The 18,004-nt window shown below is 38.1% G+C and overlaps 1 non-coding gene across 1 annotated transcript; it reads right to left on the reverse strand.

Moving 5' to 3' along the window:
* Positions 1–2,298: 2,298 nt before the first annotated feature.
* On the reverse strand, positions 2,299–2,405 carry LOC145162008 (small nucleolar RNA R71). Its single transcript, XR_013738863.1, has one exon. It is a non-coding gene; the product is annotated as a small nucleolar RNA R71 (small nucleolar RNA).
* Positions 2,406–18,004: the final 15,599 nt, after the last annotated feature.

The following is an 18,004-nucleotide window of genomic DNA, read 5'->3' on the forward strand; positions in this document are numbered from 1 at the left end:
AGTCAAACCATAATTCATGGTCCCTTTTAAATATTTGAATACTCTGCTCATAGCTTGCCAATATTGTGAACTAGGATTACTAGTATATCTATTAAGCCTTCCCATAGCATATGTTATATCATGCTTAGTGCTAATCATGGCATATATCAGACAAACAATAGCCCTTGAGTATTCAAGTTGAGACATTGCAGATCCTTTATTTGTTAGAAGCTTAAGACTAGGATCTATATGAGTGCTAACAGGAGAACAATTCTAAAAATTAAACTTTTTCAATATTTTCTTAATGTAATGAGATTGAGAAATTGAAATCCCATTGCTTCTTTGTTTAATTCAAATACCAAGAATTACATCTGCCTCCCCTAGGTCTTTCATTTCAAAACTAGATGATAAGAATTTATTGGTTTTGTCAAGTTCTTCCAAATTGGTACCAAAAATTAACATACCATCCACATATAAACAAATCATAACTCCTTTACCAGAAGTATCAAATTTTCTATACACACACTTGTCAACTTGGTTTAATGTAAAACCATTTGACAAGACAACATCATCAAACTTTTGATGGCATTGTTTTGGTGCTTGTTTCAAACCATATAACGATTTCTTCAAGTTGCACATTTTGTGTTCGTTTCCAGTCATCACAAACCCTTCAGGTTGTTTCATATAAATTTCCTCATCTAATTCATCATTCAAGAATGCATTTTTCACATCCATTTGGTGAATTACAAGATTATGTATAGCTGCAAGAGCTAATAATAATCTAATAGTGTATATTCTGGAAACAGGAGCATAAGTATCAAAGAAGTCAATGCCTTCCTTTTGCCTAAAGCCTTAAAGCTCACATCTAGATCAAGTAATAAAAGTAACACACTTATTTGTGTTAGAGAACATAATTGTGACCATAATTGTGTTTGCTTAGATAAATCTTACATGACCCATCTATAATTGATAATTAATTATTTGTTTGCTTGTGTATGACCATACATGATAGTACATGAATTAGTGAAAATATTAGTAAATTGGACTCAAGTTGCTAATTACATAATAATTGGTAACCAACTTTAATAATCCATAAATAGTAACTAACCATAGAGAAAATGTAGATTCGAACTAAACGAAAGTGTTTTTAGTATATTGATTAAAACTGTTTTTAGTTAATTGTTTAAGTTTTTCTGAACTTGAAAAATCAGATAAAACCCCCTTTTAATTATTTCTTGCTTTTAGATTAATCTGTTAGTAGTTAGGTTAGTAGATTAAATTCGTTCACTGAGTTCGATACCCAACTGTGTGCTATATCATTTGCGAGTAGGTCCATTGCCTTAATCGTAATAGTTAGTTGAATAGTTGGTAAAACTAGTAGGTATAATATTACGCACATCAAGTTTTTTTGTGTCGTTGCCGGGGAACAACTATTTCAGTTTTTAATTTAATTGTTTTAGGTTAATCGATCCTTTTTGTGGAGTAAAACCTACAAAAAATTAATTTTTAGCATTAGTTTTTTTTTCTGAAATACTGAACTCACGACGTGAGCTCTGATATTTCAGGTTTTATTTCGTTTTTGCTTTCTGTTTAGTTTATCTGCTATACCACGAGGTGGCATTATTATCACGCCGTGGTAATCGTTTAGTAGGACTTTTTATTTAGTTTTTGTTCGTTTTTACGTTTTTATTTTTGTTTTTGTTTCAGTAGTATATGAATCGGGGATCAAACACACCATTGACACCACCACTTGAATATCCAGAGTCAGTTTTTCATAAAAAGAAGGACAAGAACGTAGGAGGATCAAGCAACATTCCGAAAAACGAAAGTACATTCGAAAGTTTTGATAGGACTCCTAACAAAAAGGAAGCTGGTTACGAGACCAAAAAAGAAACTGACAAAAGCAGTTAACCCGAAAGCGATTCCAAAAGTAACATGATGGACATAGTTGACATGACGATGGAGGCATACAAGAAAAGAATACGGGAGGACACTGGTCCAAGACTTGTGCCACCCGCAATTCCCGCTACTGCTACCTTCGAGCTAAAGGGACACATCCTTTCCACACTAAAGGATATTCCATTTTCTGGAAAAGATCATGAAGATGCATACAAGCACCTCGATGAAGTCAATGACATTGCTGACTATTTCAACATTCCGAATGTACCACGAGAGACTGTCTTGTTAAGAATGCTTCCGGTTACTTTTAAAGGAGCAACAGAAGATTGGTTGAAGGCAATTTCACCGGGTTCAATCACCACTTGGGCACAGATGCGTGAAGAACTCCTCCAACAATTTTGCCCACCATCCAAAGTTTCTAAACTCAAGAAAGCCATAGCAAATTTCGAGCAACAAGTTTGGGAGTCTTTATATGAGGCATGGGAACGATATAAAAGGTTAATAAGAAATTGTCCTCAAAATGATCTAAACGAGCAACAAGAAGTCTCGATCTTCTACGATGGGGTGAATGTCACGACAATTCAACTCCTTGATTCTCAAGGACCTTTAACAAAGAAGAATCCCGCTGAAATTAAAGAATTAATCGAAGAATTTTCAAAGCATTCACAGGAATATCACAACCCTCATAATGATGGAGCTAGGGGGCCGGGAATGGTGCTTCGGAAGATATGGTGGCGGTATTAGCAATGTTAAGTAGCATGGATAGAAGAATGACTAAGATGGACCAATCCACACACGCAATACGTGTGGGTTGTGAAAATTGCAATGGTGCACATTTGACAAAAGATTGCCATCTAGACGAAAACGGGAATAGGATGGCTCAAGTTTATTACTCAAGTGGAGACCGATATGATGAAGATTGGAGGAAGCCGAAGAAAGAATGTTTTCCTTATGATGAGTATAAAAAGAAAAAAAAAGAGAAATATAGGCAACCCGGCCGGGGATTTTACCAAAAGGAACAACCACAACCCGAGAAAAAAGTGGACTTGGAGTCAATGCTTCATAGATTCATGGAAGCTTCTGAAAAACGTCACAATGCAGTTGATGCTACCATGAGAAATCATCAAGCATCCATTAAAAATATTGAATCTCAACTCAGGAAATTAACCACATTTGGTTAACGAGCGGTTACCTCCTAAAAATCTCGAATCACAGCCAAAGCGGACAAAAATCAAAGAAAAACTTGTTGTTGAAACACCGTCATCACGACGTGAGGATTCAATCCTCACAACGTGGGCTCAGTTTGGGCTGAAAATTCTTTCTGATGCTCGAGCTTATCAACCTCCTTTACCGTTTCCTTCTCGAACTAGAGTTTACCCATTAGAACAATAACATATGAAGTTCATGCAACAAGTTAAGGGAATTCCGATCAATACTCCTTTTATTGAATCCTTAGCGAAAGTTCCAGAATATGCCAAATTTCTTCAAGACTTACTCGACACTCGCCAACAAATAGAGAAGACCTCCAAGGTAGTACTGAGTGAGAAAAGTTCCATGGTTATTATGGAGGGATACCAAGGAAAATGGGAGATCACGGACGCCTAACACTTCCATGTGAATTCGGAAATAACATGATTTAGCCGACTCTGGAGTGAGTATAAATTTGATCCCATATTCATCTTACCAAAAAATCAACCTTCCAGAATTGAAGGCTACTAGAATGACAATTCATATGGCCAATCGTTCAGTGACTCATCCTCGACGCATAATTGATGACATTTTGATAAAAATTGGAAAATTTATTTTTCCAATCGACTTTGTGGTACTAGACATGAAGGAGGATAAAGATGTCCCAATTATCCTTGGACGCCCTTTACTTAATACCGCGTGAGCCTTGGTGGATATTCGTGATTCAAAGCTTACCTTACGAGTGGGGGATGATGAAATACCTTACGAGTGGGGGATGATGAAATGAATTTTGGAGTGGAAGACGGACTCAAGAAAGATTGTGCTCAAAATGCAGTGTTCTTTATGGATGAAGAAAACGAGCTTGAGGAGTTAGAGAAATTAATGGAAGAAGAAATTCAAACAATAGAACAAGTCAAGCGTACTAAGCCTTGAGCTTCAATTCCAATGGTCTTTGAGGTCTTTGCTTTTAAAACCCCAAAGTATCTAGTGAGTGAAGAAGGTGAAGAAAGTTTGGTATCAAGTGATGAAGAAGAAGAAATTACACAAGACTTGAGAAAGCCAACTTTGGATTGTAACATCCCGACTCCCAAGTACAAGTTTAAAAGATTTTATATGCATATTATTATGGGAACTCGACGAGTGGGAGGCCCCAACTCATCGTGTATAATCTGGTCAACGCGCGTGAATTTTAGAGTCTACTCGACGAGTTGGTGGACCCTAACTCGACGAGTAGAGGTTGTGCATGGAAACCCTAATTTTTAGGGTTTGCACCCTATTTAAAGTACCTTAAGTCCTTTTCTCCAGCCTCCTTACCACCTTTTGACGGCCAGAAGCAAACCCTAATAGATCTAACCCTATTTTTGAGTGTTTGTGAGACTAAAGTGTATATTTGGTGCATTCCTTGAAGAGGCTTGAAGATTTAGAGGCTTGGAACGAGAAGAAGCTTGTAGATCCAGTATCTACATCGTGTTGGCATTCAGTTAAAGGTAAAAAGTCTTTACCTTGGCTTTCCATTACTTAGATCTCTTCATATGTTAGTATATAGGCATTTTGGTGCAAAAATGGAGTCACTTCCGGATTTGAGCTTGTCACAAGGGCATGGTTTTAGATCTGGACTCCTTTAGGCCCTTATGGATATAAAGCCTCAAGCTTTATGAAGCTTTGGCCCTTTTCCATGTCCAAAACCTTCTTATAAGGCTAGTTTGAGTGTTTTAGCTTCTTGAAGCCTTGCATGAACGTAAAGTTAGCAACTTTACGTGATAACTACATCCTAGGAGCCTAGATCTATGGTTTGGAGCTTTGGTTTCACTTAAAAACATCTGAATGAGAAATGGACTGAAGGAACTCGACGATTTGCATAGTCAACTCGACGAGTTGGATGAGGGTTTCCCGCTTTCTGGATACTGCATGGACTCGACGAGTTGTCTGGAAACTCTGCGAGTCGACTAGGGTTTTCACGATTTCTTGAGTTCTGAAGGAACTCGATGAGTTAGTAAGCTACACTCGACAAGTTGGGCCAACATGGACTGTTGACCTTGATCGTTGACTTTGACTTTGACCAAGGGTTGACCAGTTTGACTTCTGGGGTATTTTAGTAATTTGGGAATTTATGGAGGTGGATTATTGGTGGATGTAGGTGCTGGTGTTTGGAGCCGTGTTTCGGGAGTTCGATACTTCAGTTCTGATCGACATTGTGAGGTGAGTTTTCCTCACTATACTCAAGGGTCTAAGGCACCAAGGTCGGCCCTTTGGGTGGTTATCCTGTTTTGTTACTGTTATGATCTGTTATATTGGTATCCTAGTAGATAGGATGTTTCTATGTGATTATGGTTTGTTAGATCGGTATCCTGGTAGATAGGATGTTACTATGCTTAGTAATTTGTAGATCGGCTTGACTGTCTGTAGACTATTATGTGGTTATTTGTTATGTGTGAACATGTTTGATTGGTGGTTGAGGAATCTACTTGTGCATGAGCCAACAGACCTGGGCATTCCAACCCGATGGTTATGGGCCGGGAGTATTCCATCTCGAGGATGATTGGAATCTTAGTATGTGGGCATGCCAACCCAATGGTTGTGGGCCGAGGGTATACTATCCCGAGGATGATTGGACCCATAGTATGTTGGCATTCCAACCCGATGGTTGATAGGGCCCATAGTATGATGTTGTTGTATATGTGTTATATGTTGTGCGGGTATTTTGGGGAACTCACTAAGCTTCGGGCTTACAGTTATTGATTTTGTTTTGAGGTACTTCAGATGATCGTGGGAAGGCGAATGCGTCATCGTGCACCTCCTCATGTTTTGATGATTTGATTTCTGGGATACTCTGATAGGAAACTATTTTGAAAACACTTTGTAATAATAAATGGTTTTGAATGGTTGAAAAAGTTTTAATTTGGCTTGAATTTTATGGATGTTACAAGTTGGTATCAGAGCCTTGGTTTGAGTGAATTGGAGGAACACTCATGTGAATCCAGTCTCAAACCAAGGAAAAGATTTTCAAAATAATTTTCAAATGGTTTTCAAAATACTAAAGGAGGATGCGATGTGTACGATCAGTCGAAGCCAGTAAGTAGACCTCAAAATACCATATTGTTATTTGATATTGCGATAGGCTAGGGATCTTCAGGAGGTACATGATAGAATTGCCTGACTATATGATGCCTGATAGCCTAGGGTTTTTCCTTATATGAAATTGACATCATTACTGTAGTTGCTTAGTGTATGCATCACGACTGTATATAATCAAGATCTTATAGCCTGAGAATGTTTGGTTTGGCCTTATTTCCTGTTCTTATCTGATGAAGGGCTTAGGGTAGGATAAGGTATTCGAAAGTCTATAGGGTTCAGCGTTATGTATGGCTAGCATACACGAGTGCTGCAGAGTTGGTGGAAGTTTCATGGATGAATTGTGTGGGGTCAGTCGGCCAGTTATGAGATATTTAGCCTTCCTCTAGGAGTGAGCATTAAGCGTTCACATATGCTTATGTATATTGTTAGGGTGTTGTGGTGATACTTGAGACAAATATGGGTAAGTGTGGAAGGTAGTATGGGCCCGTACTGCTGAAAGCACAAGACCCATACGCGTAGCAAGGAAGTCACAACCCCTATGGATTTGTTGGGAGTTGGTTCCCCGTTATTATATAGAGTATTTGATAACTTCCTGGTATATTTTTAGTATGGTGGTTACGAGGCGATTCGTGACTGGATCCGGATCGGGATCAGGACAGGGCAGTCAGGGTGCCCCAGCAGTGCCCGAGACTATCAGCCAGGATAGGCCAGCGTTGACAGAGGATCGTGTCAGGGAGATCATCCACGAGGAGGTGGTCGAGATTGTCCGTGGTTAGATTCCAGTGATATTTGGGTCTATCAAGACCGCCATGATGGAGTATTTTGATGACAGATACGCAACGATTGCTGAGACTGCGGCTGTTGCAGCCTCCGCAGTCGTGGCGGCTACAGGTGCGGGGGCAGGTCGGGCTTTTCAGTACCGGGAATTCGATAACACGAAGCCCCCGACTTTTCATGGGACTCAGTACCCGATTGTGGCCATGAGGTGGCTATTTTACGTGAAGGGATGCTTCTTCATATTCTCATTTCCTACTGACCAGAGGTTCAGGTGTGCTCTGAACCTGCTGAGGTCCGGAGCAAAGGACTGGTGGAGATTGATGACAGGGTCTTATACTGATGATCAGAGAGTTGCGGTTACTTCGGAGCAGTTCAGGAATATGTTCCACGCTCGCTACATTCCATGGGTTGAGCTAGAGCGACTGTCTTAGGAGTTTTGTGATTTGAGACAGGATGCGGAGTCAGTGACGGAGATCACCCGTATGTTCACTGAGAGGGCGATGTTTTGCCAAGAGTTTGCTTCCAAACAGGCTCAGATGACACGTATCTGAGCATGCTTAAGACTGAAATCCGACAGTTTGTGGCTACCCAACATTGTGAAACACTTTTGGAGTTGCAGGAGGTCGTTAGGCGGCACGACCGCACTTGTAGGAAGGTTAGCACGGCCGCACTTGTAGGAAGTACGATAAGGCTCATTCGGGGGTTTGATGATCTGGTAGTGGGTGCCACAAGTGTGGAAAGCAATGCCACATTGCTAGGGATTGTAGGCAGCAGACTCCAACTTCTGGGGTTAGACTTTGTTACCATTGTGAGTAGGTGGGCCATATGAAGGCCCAGTATCCCCTACTAGCTGCCAAGCCGGTGTAGGCTCTAGCACCGGCTACACTGAGGACTACTGACAAGGGTCAGGGTAGACCAGAGCCTCTGAAGGCTCGGAGACGTGCCTTTCAGCATACGGCCGAGGAGGCCAGGACAACACCAGATGTGGTTGCTGGTATGTCTCTATCTTTTATCTTGTTGATTATATTTGTTTTATGCTTACATGTTTGTATCTATGATTAGGTACATTTTTAATGAACTCCTTACCTGCTTTTGTAATATTTGACTCCGGGGCGAGTCGTTCATTTGTCTCTCGATCGTTCAGTAGGGAGTTCGGTTTGTCTGTAGGAGAGCTAGAGTGTCCATTGCGAGTCTCCATCGCCAACGAACACGGGATTTCTGCTTCTTCAGTCTATCGGGGCTGTGTTCTAGAGATCTTTGGGGTGTCCTTCCCGATTGATTTGATTCTGATTCCCATGGGGGAAGTATGTGTGATTGTGGGTATGGACTGGTTGAGTCGCTTCGGTGCCATGATCGAATGCGAGGGTCAGCAGGTGGTAGTTCGAACCCTAAGTGGGGGAGAACTAGTAATCTACGGCGAGGGCACCAGGTTGGGTTCACGGTTCTGCTCAGCCGCCAGGGGTCAGCAGTATATTCAGCACGGGCGTGCGGGTTACTTAGCGTATGTGGTGGATACGCGGGTCAGGGATCAGGGTTCGGTTACAGAGGTTCCAGTCGTCAGGGAGTTCGCTGACGTGTTTCCGGAGGAGTTACCCGGAGTACCTCCAGAGAGGCAGATCGAGTTCAGGATCGACCTTGTGCCAGGTGCGGCCCCTATAGCCAAGGCGTCGTACCGATTGGCACCACCTGAGATGCAGGAGCTGTCATCTTAGCTGCAGGAGCTGCTAGGCAAGCAGTTCATTCGTCCGAGCAGTTCTCCGTGGGGAGCACCGGTTCTCTTCGTGAAGAAGAAGGTGATGGGTTTTGAGCATTCTAACACTCCTAAGGTGTTCATTCAACCCTAAATACCTTGGATCTATGTTTTCGTTATTATACATGAAAATTTGAAGTTTCCAAGGTATTACCCTAACTAGCATATAATCATATGTATTTACATAACAAAACTAGATAGAATACATACCTTTTCTTGTAGTTGATTACTTGGAGCTTCAAGAGCCTAGCACCAATAATGTGAATGTCTCAAGTGGAATCACAAATCACCATCAACAACTTGGAAGACTTGAGAGAGAGAGAGAGAGAGAGATAGAGTTGCTTCATAAAATCGGCCTAGCTTTTTACGCACACACTAGTGCCAATTTTATGAGCCAATGACTCCTTTATATAGTATGTATGATTAGGGTAAACCCTAATACCCATGAATTTCCACATTACTTAGGATCCATGGGTTAAAAGTGATGGGTTTTATGCATAAGAACAATCCTATGTGCTCATACAAACCCTAATGCTTGGATCTAGGTTTCTCTATTGTACATGCAATGAATCCAAGACTTACAAACCCTAGATCTATCAAATAAGAACTGAAATAAGGGTTTAGTAATTACCTTTGATTGTTATATAGCAATAACAATCAATCCTTGCTTTGATTGGCTTCAGAAAGCTTAGTGCCTCAAGTGTTGCACCTCTAATGGAGTCACAAACACCACTAAGCAACTTGGATGAAGAGGGAGGAGAGAGGATGCACCAAAAACGGCTGGAAACCCTAGAGGAACTCTCTTAGCCACGTTTTTGGGGCATAGGGGTCCTATATATACATGTAGGCTATTAGGGTTTGCAACTAGGAAACCCTAATCTGACTGCTTAAGCCCTAAGCAGTCCAATGGACCATTCCAGAAGGCCCTTGGACGATTTCTTTATGGTCCTCCATATAAAATTCGTCCATTGCCATCTAATGGATCCTAAGCCCAACTTTATAACTATCTTATAATTACAATATCAGTCCCCTTAATTTAATTAATCTCTTTTAGTCACAAAATTAATTCTTAATTAATTCTTGACTAATATTAATTAAACAATATGATTTCTCCTTTAATATATTATTCTTATAATATATTAATAAATCATAATTAAACCTTTCTCTCTCCTTAATTCATCCTACATATTGTTATGGTGAAGGCAACCCAAAAGGACCATGCTCATAATCGGGTCAAGTACATACCAAAATAGTTATGGACTTAGACACTAATCCAACAGTCTCCCACTTGGATAAGTCTAATAACTATTATGTGTATGACTTCAGAACCTGATCAGCAATCGTAGCTTCCAAAAGCCGCTGTCAACTCTGATCTTATCAGATACGCGTGTCCTTTAGATAAGGGATTATATATTCCTCCATTCTACAAGATATCGTATAGACATGAGACATGGATTGAAATCATTCTCTCAGTCTATGTGTCGTTTCCCGATTTCCGATTTATGACGACTGACTAATTGAACAAATCAAATCAGTCCTGGCCCGGCCGAGCACTTTCCTTTGTCATCACTAAATCATCGAGGGGCCCACATATATCGCTTTTATCCCACCTTGGGTAAAAGGAATGGATAAACTTTGACTCAAATGTTTGCTTGCACCTACTAATCGAATCACACACAACAATAAGTTTTATAACACCAAGTTACTGGTGCGTTTACTTATCATCAATGTGCAACCGACCAGCAAATAACAACTCACACGTCTCGGTTTCAAGAATATACAATGTTATCGTCTCACCAATCACCCGTGATAAAACCATGAAGTGATTCAAGTGAGCGTGGGTTTAATCCAATACTTTAATCTTATCAAAGCACTCATGAACTCTGCAGCAAACTTGTGCTATGTCTAAACACTTTAGACAATCTACAGACAGATTCATGACAGTCTTCCTTCATACTTACTTCCAACGTATGACCGACTGTGGAGGTTCGAATAACCCAGTTATTCTGGAAGTCAAAACATGCAAAGTGAAACGCAATAATAATATTAATCCTATGTGGTCCCAAAACTTTTGAGCGTAAATAAAAACAATTTTATTTAAACACCATATTGATTACTCATTATTCATTGCTTACTGTTTCAGAAAATCAACTTATAACTCGAATTATAACCACAATTGTCCCATGCTCCAAGCATACACACTTTGGTTTCCTATGGTCCATACTTTGTGAAATAGATCAATTGAAAACTTTTCCAATGAAACTCATTTCACAATCCCCAATCCTTATTATTAGTATAAGAATACCAAATTCTTGCCACTTTTAGAATATGTCAGATTCTAACATTTTATGCAATGATTCTTTCGTAATGTCATAGCACAAAAGTCACCAAGACCCGGTTAATGAAATTACAAGGTATTCTATCGGAAATTGTTACAAGACAATTCCATAGACGTGAAGTATCACATTCAAAGTACATTCCTTTGAACATCCTTCTCGCATAAAAGTTTCTGATCTAGACATATTTCTTAATATCCAACTCCCATTAATGGAAACATTTCCATATTTGCCATATGACAACTCATTCTTAATAGAATCTTATCTATTCATAATAATGTCAATATAGTCCATCCAGTACTATACTTCCAACTACTCACAAGCGACAAATCCTCAGTGAACCTCAGATCGTCCTTTGATAGTTGTTTAATTATTTTAGTCAAAACCGACTCTAGTCCTTTTTCCATCTTAATGCCCTAGGCATTTGGAAAATTTTAGAATGGTCAAATATTACAGCATATGCAATCAATCCTATACCCGAAGCGCATTGGACACGATGCATAATGTCTCACATAAAGACGTGATACTTTATCAGCCTTCTGCCATAATATTTTATGTGCCATGTTCCCACAATTCGAACTATGAAGAGGGATGTCGTAATCATAATCGCATTTTGAGAATGCACTATGTATCCTTGACTATATTTATTAACGTTTCTCGATCTAAGCTTTAGAATTTTGAAACGAAGTATAATATTCTCTCCCTTAATTATAACAAAACAACTTTTCAACCCTTGCAACTTTGCAAAGTGAATCTTTGTTTTCTATAATTAATATTGCTAACTTGCAATACTTACCATAATAATCATGCTCCCACTAACATGATGATTATTTTCTTACCAGCATAACACTTATGCTCCCACTAGCTTTGACATGTATTCAGAAAACAATTGAATTTCTAGAAAACAATGCTTATTGAATTCCTTAAGTTCATATTTGTAATACCTAATGCTTTGATAAGCCTTTATCTAAGTTTTTTTTAAGCTCATACACCTTTGCCTTAGATAGCTCACATGTGTGTCTAAACAATTCAGAATTTATGTTACTAAGTCCCAAATGTTCAGATCAATTGCCAAATCTCACAATTCGAACTATGAAAAGGGATGTCGTAATCATATTCGAATTTGAGAATACAATTTTCACAATTGCTATCTTCTTAAAATCTCTCGTAGTGAAAGCATTTCCTCACAATCATTTTCATGAAGGAGGAAAACCTTATGACACTTAGATTTTATGATGTATGTGTTCCTATCCATGTGAATTTGTCAAAACGAAAGTTTGCGACAAATCCAAAATCATATGGACTGAACTTGTTCAATCTTGATTTCTTGCCTCATGGTAACATGAATGCCCACCATGTCTTCCAAGCAACTCACCCTTTCATATCAATGTACTTTCCATTGATCAAGGTGCTTTGTCTTTATGCATTCAAATGAGAACTCATAGAACTCACACGCATAATTAACTCAATTGGAATGGCACAGACAAAGAGTATGTCATCCACGATAGGCTTTAAACCTCAAGTCGTGTGCTAGTGATGATCAACTAGGTTTACTCTTGATTTGTTCTTGAAACTTTTCAAGACCATTAAGACTCACACTGACTCCTTGACATATAAGATTCTCTTGTCAAGAAACATTTCTTGACAAACAAATATTCAAGAGTTAGTGTAGCCTTTTGTCAAGTTTAACACTTCACACAATTGGTCCTGGTTGGTCTTTGTCTTATCCAAGACATCACAACTTACCAATTTCAAATGTGCAAGAATAAGAAAACTTTTCCAAATTCCACATTTGTCGAGTGTTATAAACCTACTTAAGACTTGTCACTCATGTCAGAATCTTGACTCTAAGACTTGATATTGGAACGAAGTATGATTGACTTCTTGATTTAACCATTTCTACAATTCTCGATTCCTCTTCTTAGACATGCAATTGCACTAAGACTCACTTAGAGGATCAATTGAGATATGGTTCTTAATCATTAAGACTTATCATAAAACACAATAAAAGGTACTCTCCCTTCTTCTTAGAATAGAGAAACTTTTATCTTTCTGCCTACTTGATTCTTCTTATTCGTTCTGTTATTGATTGAAACTCTTTCAATCAACTCAGAATTATACTTAATCTTATAAGTATAACCATATTTACTAAACTTTAGTAAATCATGACGAATATCTTTATCACTCTTGTGGTGAACTTGATCAACGCACAACTCAGTGTACTCGATCTCCTAGTCCTTCTCTTGACACTTTGTCAAAGAATTAGTCTAATTTCCAAATATGAAGTTTCTCATTCATCACGCAACCAAGTTCCATGATTCCAAGTTTATGTCCAACTGAAACTTGGGCGATGAGAATCTTCCCTTATTTGGCAAATTCTTGACATTTCCACAAATAACATAATTAAGAATCAAATCCATTATAGAAACAATTAAACATCAATTTTTCATACACACCATTGCAAGGATAAATAAATAAGACAAAATCAAAATTTATTTTATTGCGGAAAAACTTGTCCTTACAATGTAATTCAACTGAAAAACTATGTTGTTACATATTTCTTATCAATCTATCCTAACTCTAGAGTTGCAGCTCAAAAATCTGATCCTCGAGTCCATGCGATCGAAATCCATTTCTTCATGATCAGATTCAACACGCTTCTGCCTTAAGCTTCCTCTCTTTTCTTCGATCCTGCAAAACATCAAAATGTAATCTTATCACATCATGTATTAAGAATCAAAGAATGGGAACTTATAGAGTTAGTTAATAGATTTTACCTGAAGTAGAGTCATACGTCTTGACTCTCCCATCTCTTAGATCTCTCAGGTAAACAGGGCAGCTTCGTCTCCAATGCCCCTTCTATTGGCAGTAGAAGCAGATGGACTCTTTTGGAATGGCACAAGGAACTATCTCAGAATTTACCTTTTCTGGATTTCCAATGTCACCATTTTCAATGTCCATTGAAGTTTGGGAGTTTGATTTTCCAGACAAATTTGCTTGATCAGCACGCCAAATCATTTCTGATTCAGCAACTATAAGCAAATAGGTCAAATCAATGAGGGTCACGTCATGGTCCATCATATAGTACTCTCTAACGAACTTACTATATGATTCAGGAAGTGACTGAAGAACCCAGTCAACAACCAACATTTCTGAGATATCGACACCCATCATCCTTAACCTATCAATGTGTGACTTCATCTCTAAGATGTGTGCACACACAGGTTTCCCATCTTCGTGTTTACTTGCCAATAGGGCTTGAGTGAGCTTGAACTTTTCAAGCCTTTGAACTTGTAGGTTAGGGAGAATAATTGGAGGAGGTGGAGGAAGTGAAGCATGACTCTCATTTCCTTGATCGTATCGTGGAACGTCATCTTCATTTGGAAAGCTTGTTCCAAGGGACTTGGGAAGACCATTGTAAGATTTAGACATCTACAAAACGGGAGAAAATTCAAGTTAGTTGATAAGAATCCTTGATGTAACACCCAAATGAAACATCAAGGCTAGGATCCAACACAACATTCTACAACCTAGAAGAGGGATGCCGTAATCTAGTTGCAGAATGTTTGAAGGTAGGTAAATGACGATTTACCAATTTCCACCATGAAAAACGAAAAAGACTTTTAAATTTTAAATGAATTGAAACTCCTAGATCTTTTGAGATTCATAGAACTTTTCAATGGCATGTTTAATCTCGATTATGCCCTTTAAGTTTGCGACTGGGATGCCGAGGATCACAAACAAGGTGTGAATAACCATACGAATCACGTGGTGCACCCAATTGCTACTATCACCTAATCAATGTGCCGGTTAACCACACACGCTCCATTGATCTATGATAAACATCGAGCCACCCTTCGCCACCAATGTCAATCCAAAATTTAGTGTGCAGGTTAACCACACACGCTCCACTAACGTTTGACAAGGGTACGAAGTGTAATTCCATGGATTAGCATACAAATTCACATTTTGCCTTAAAGTAACTAAGATTGGGAATTTGTAAAAGCATTTAGTTACTTTGTACTTCATTATACTTATAATGGAAGGTTTCGTCCTATCCTACCCGTTCGGCTAACGACCCTCCACTAGTCAAGAGTGTGGTGGGTAAGAGTGGATACCCATTCAATCGCCATTTTATAGGTAATTTCCTTAAACACTCCTTATAGACCAGCTTCGTGAATGAGGCCTACTAACGGTAAGACTGACTGTTTAATCATATATATAATATTAGACTTTTAATTTTATATATAATATAGGATGTATTTTACACTTTTAAAATACTTCGTGGTTTTATCAACTCTTTCTTTTAATTAAACTTTTAATTAACTTAACAAAACCATGAGGGAGTGATTTGAACTTTTCAAAATACTAGAGTTTTAGAATTTAAATATTACATAATTAAACTATTAATCTAAATTTTAAATTCCAAAACTTGAGGGCAAGTTTTGAAACATTTCAAAACATTAGGGTTTAGAATTTAAATATTTCAAAATTAGACTTTTAATCAAAAATTTAAATTCCAAAACTTGAGGGCAAGCTTTGAAACTTTTCAAAACATTAGGGTTTAACTATATAAATTTCAAAAACAAAACTTTTAAGTTCAAATTTACACTATAAAACCTAAAGGGAGTAATTTGAAACTATTCAAACTTACAAGGGATCAAATAACAAATAATATAAATCAAACAATTAATTTAGTGATTATCTATATTCGACCTAATCCAATTTTAGTCACAAGATAATTACCAAATAATTTGAATAATCCATATTTATCATATAAAGAAACAATTATTCAAAAGATTTGAAAATATCTTTTGTTTTGGTATGGATAATCATTTACATACAATAAAATTCGGATTTTATTATCAAATAACGATTTTGGCATCAATCCTACAGCAAAACAGCAAGTAAATCCCGAAATATACTCTGTCAGACTCCCGGACTCGCCGAGTCAAGCCTGAACTCGCCGAGTCCAGATACTGACTCGCCGAGTTGAGTCGGGCAGAGGCAAGAAAAATGATTTTCAGTAGAAAAACGACAATTGCATCACATACAACAGAAACCAATCAAGGCTCTGATACCACTGATGGGTTTTATGCATAAGAACAATCCTATGTGCTCATACAAACCCTAATGCTTGGATCTAGGTTTCTCTATTGTACATGCAATGAATCCAAGACTTACAAACCCTAGATCTATCAAATAAGAACTGAAATAAGGGTTTAGTAATTACCTTTGATTGTTATATAGCAATAACAATCAATCCTTGATTTGATTGGCTTCAGAAAGCTTAGTACCTCAAGTGTTGCACCTCTAATAGAGTCACAAACACCATTAAGCAACTTGGATGAAGAGGGAGGAGAGAGGATGCACCAAAAACGGCTGGAAACCCTAGAGGAACTCTCTTAGCCACGTTTTTGGGGCATAGGGGTCCTATATATACATGTAGGCTATTAGGGTTTGCAACTAGGAAACCCTAATCTGACTGCTTAAGCCCTAAGCAGTCCAATGGACCATTCCAGAAGGCCCTTGGACGATTTCTTTATGGTCCTCCATATAGAATTCGTCCATTGCCATCTAATGGATCCTAAGCCCAACTTTGTAACTATCTTATAATTACAATATCAGTCCCCTTAATTTAATTAATCTCTTTTAGTCACAAAATCAATTCTTAATTAATTCTTGACTAATATTAATTAAACAATATGATTTCTCCTTTAATATATTATTCTTATAATATATTAATAAATCATAATTAAACCTTTCTCTCTCCTTAATTCATCCTACATATTGCTATGGTGAAGGCAACCCAAAAGGACCATGCTTATAATCGGGTCAAGTACATACCAAAATAGTTATGGACTTAGACACTAATCCAACAAAAAGCTCCATGGACTATCCATGGACTTCCATGTAGGCTTAGCCCATCCTAAATAACATTAGCCCATACTATATGAGTCCATATTTAACTAATCTCTTTTGATCACTAAATTAATTCTTGATCAATACTAATTAAATAATATGATTTCATATTAATATAATAGAACTTATAATATATTAATAAATCATAAATATCCTTTTCTCATAAGTATATCCATACAAATTGTCCCGGTGAAGTGCAACCCAAATGGACCATGCCGGGTCGGGTCAAGTACATACCAATTATAGTTTTGGACTTAGACACTAATCCAACAGTCTGCCACTTGGATAAGTATAATAACTATTATTTCAAGTACGACTTCACAACCCGACTAGCAATCGTAGCTCTTAAAGCCGCTGTCGAACTCTGAACAAATCAATGACGCGTCAATTAGATAAGGGATCATATATTCCTCCATTCTACAAGATATCATATGGACTGAGACATGGATTATAATCATTCTCTTTGTCCATCTGTTGTTTCCCGATTTCTGATTTATGACGACTGACTAAATGAACAAATCAAATCATTCCAGGCTTGACCAAGCACTTAGGGGTGTCATCACTAAATCTAATCCAACAGTCTCCCACTTGGATAAGTCTAAAACTATTATTGCGTATGACTCCAAAACCCGACTAGCAATCATAGCTCTTAAAGCCGCTGTCGAACTCTGAACAAATCAATGACGCGTCCATTAGATAAGGGATCATATATTCCTCCATTCTAGATATCATATGGACGGAGACATGGTTTATAATCATTCTCTTTGTCCATCTGTTGTTTCCCGATTTCCGATTTATGACGACTGACTGATTGAACAAATCAAATCAGTCCAGGCCCGGCCGAACACTTACGTTTGTCATCACTAAATCATCGAGGGGCCCACAGATATCGCTTTTATCCCTTCGAGGGTAAAAGGAATGGATAAACTTCGACTCATATGCTTGTTCTACTACTCGTTGAATCATACATAAAGGTACGTTTTATAACATCGAGTTACCCATGCGTTTTCGTACAATCAATGTATAACCAACTCATAGTCAACAACTCATATCTCTAGGTTTGAAGAATATACGATAT

Source organism: Lactuca virosa, chromosome 2, assembly GCF_052849685.1.
Source record: "Lactuca virosa cultivar CGN04683 chromosome 2, Lactuca_virosa_CGN04683_v6, whole genome shotgun sequence".
NCBI lineage: Eukaryota > Viridiplantae > Streptophyta > Magnoliopsida > Asterales > Asteraceae > Lactuca > Lactuca virosa.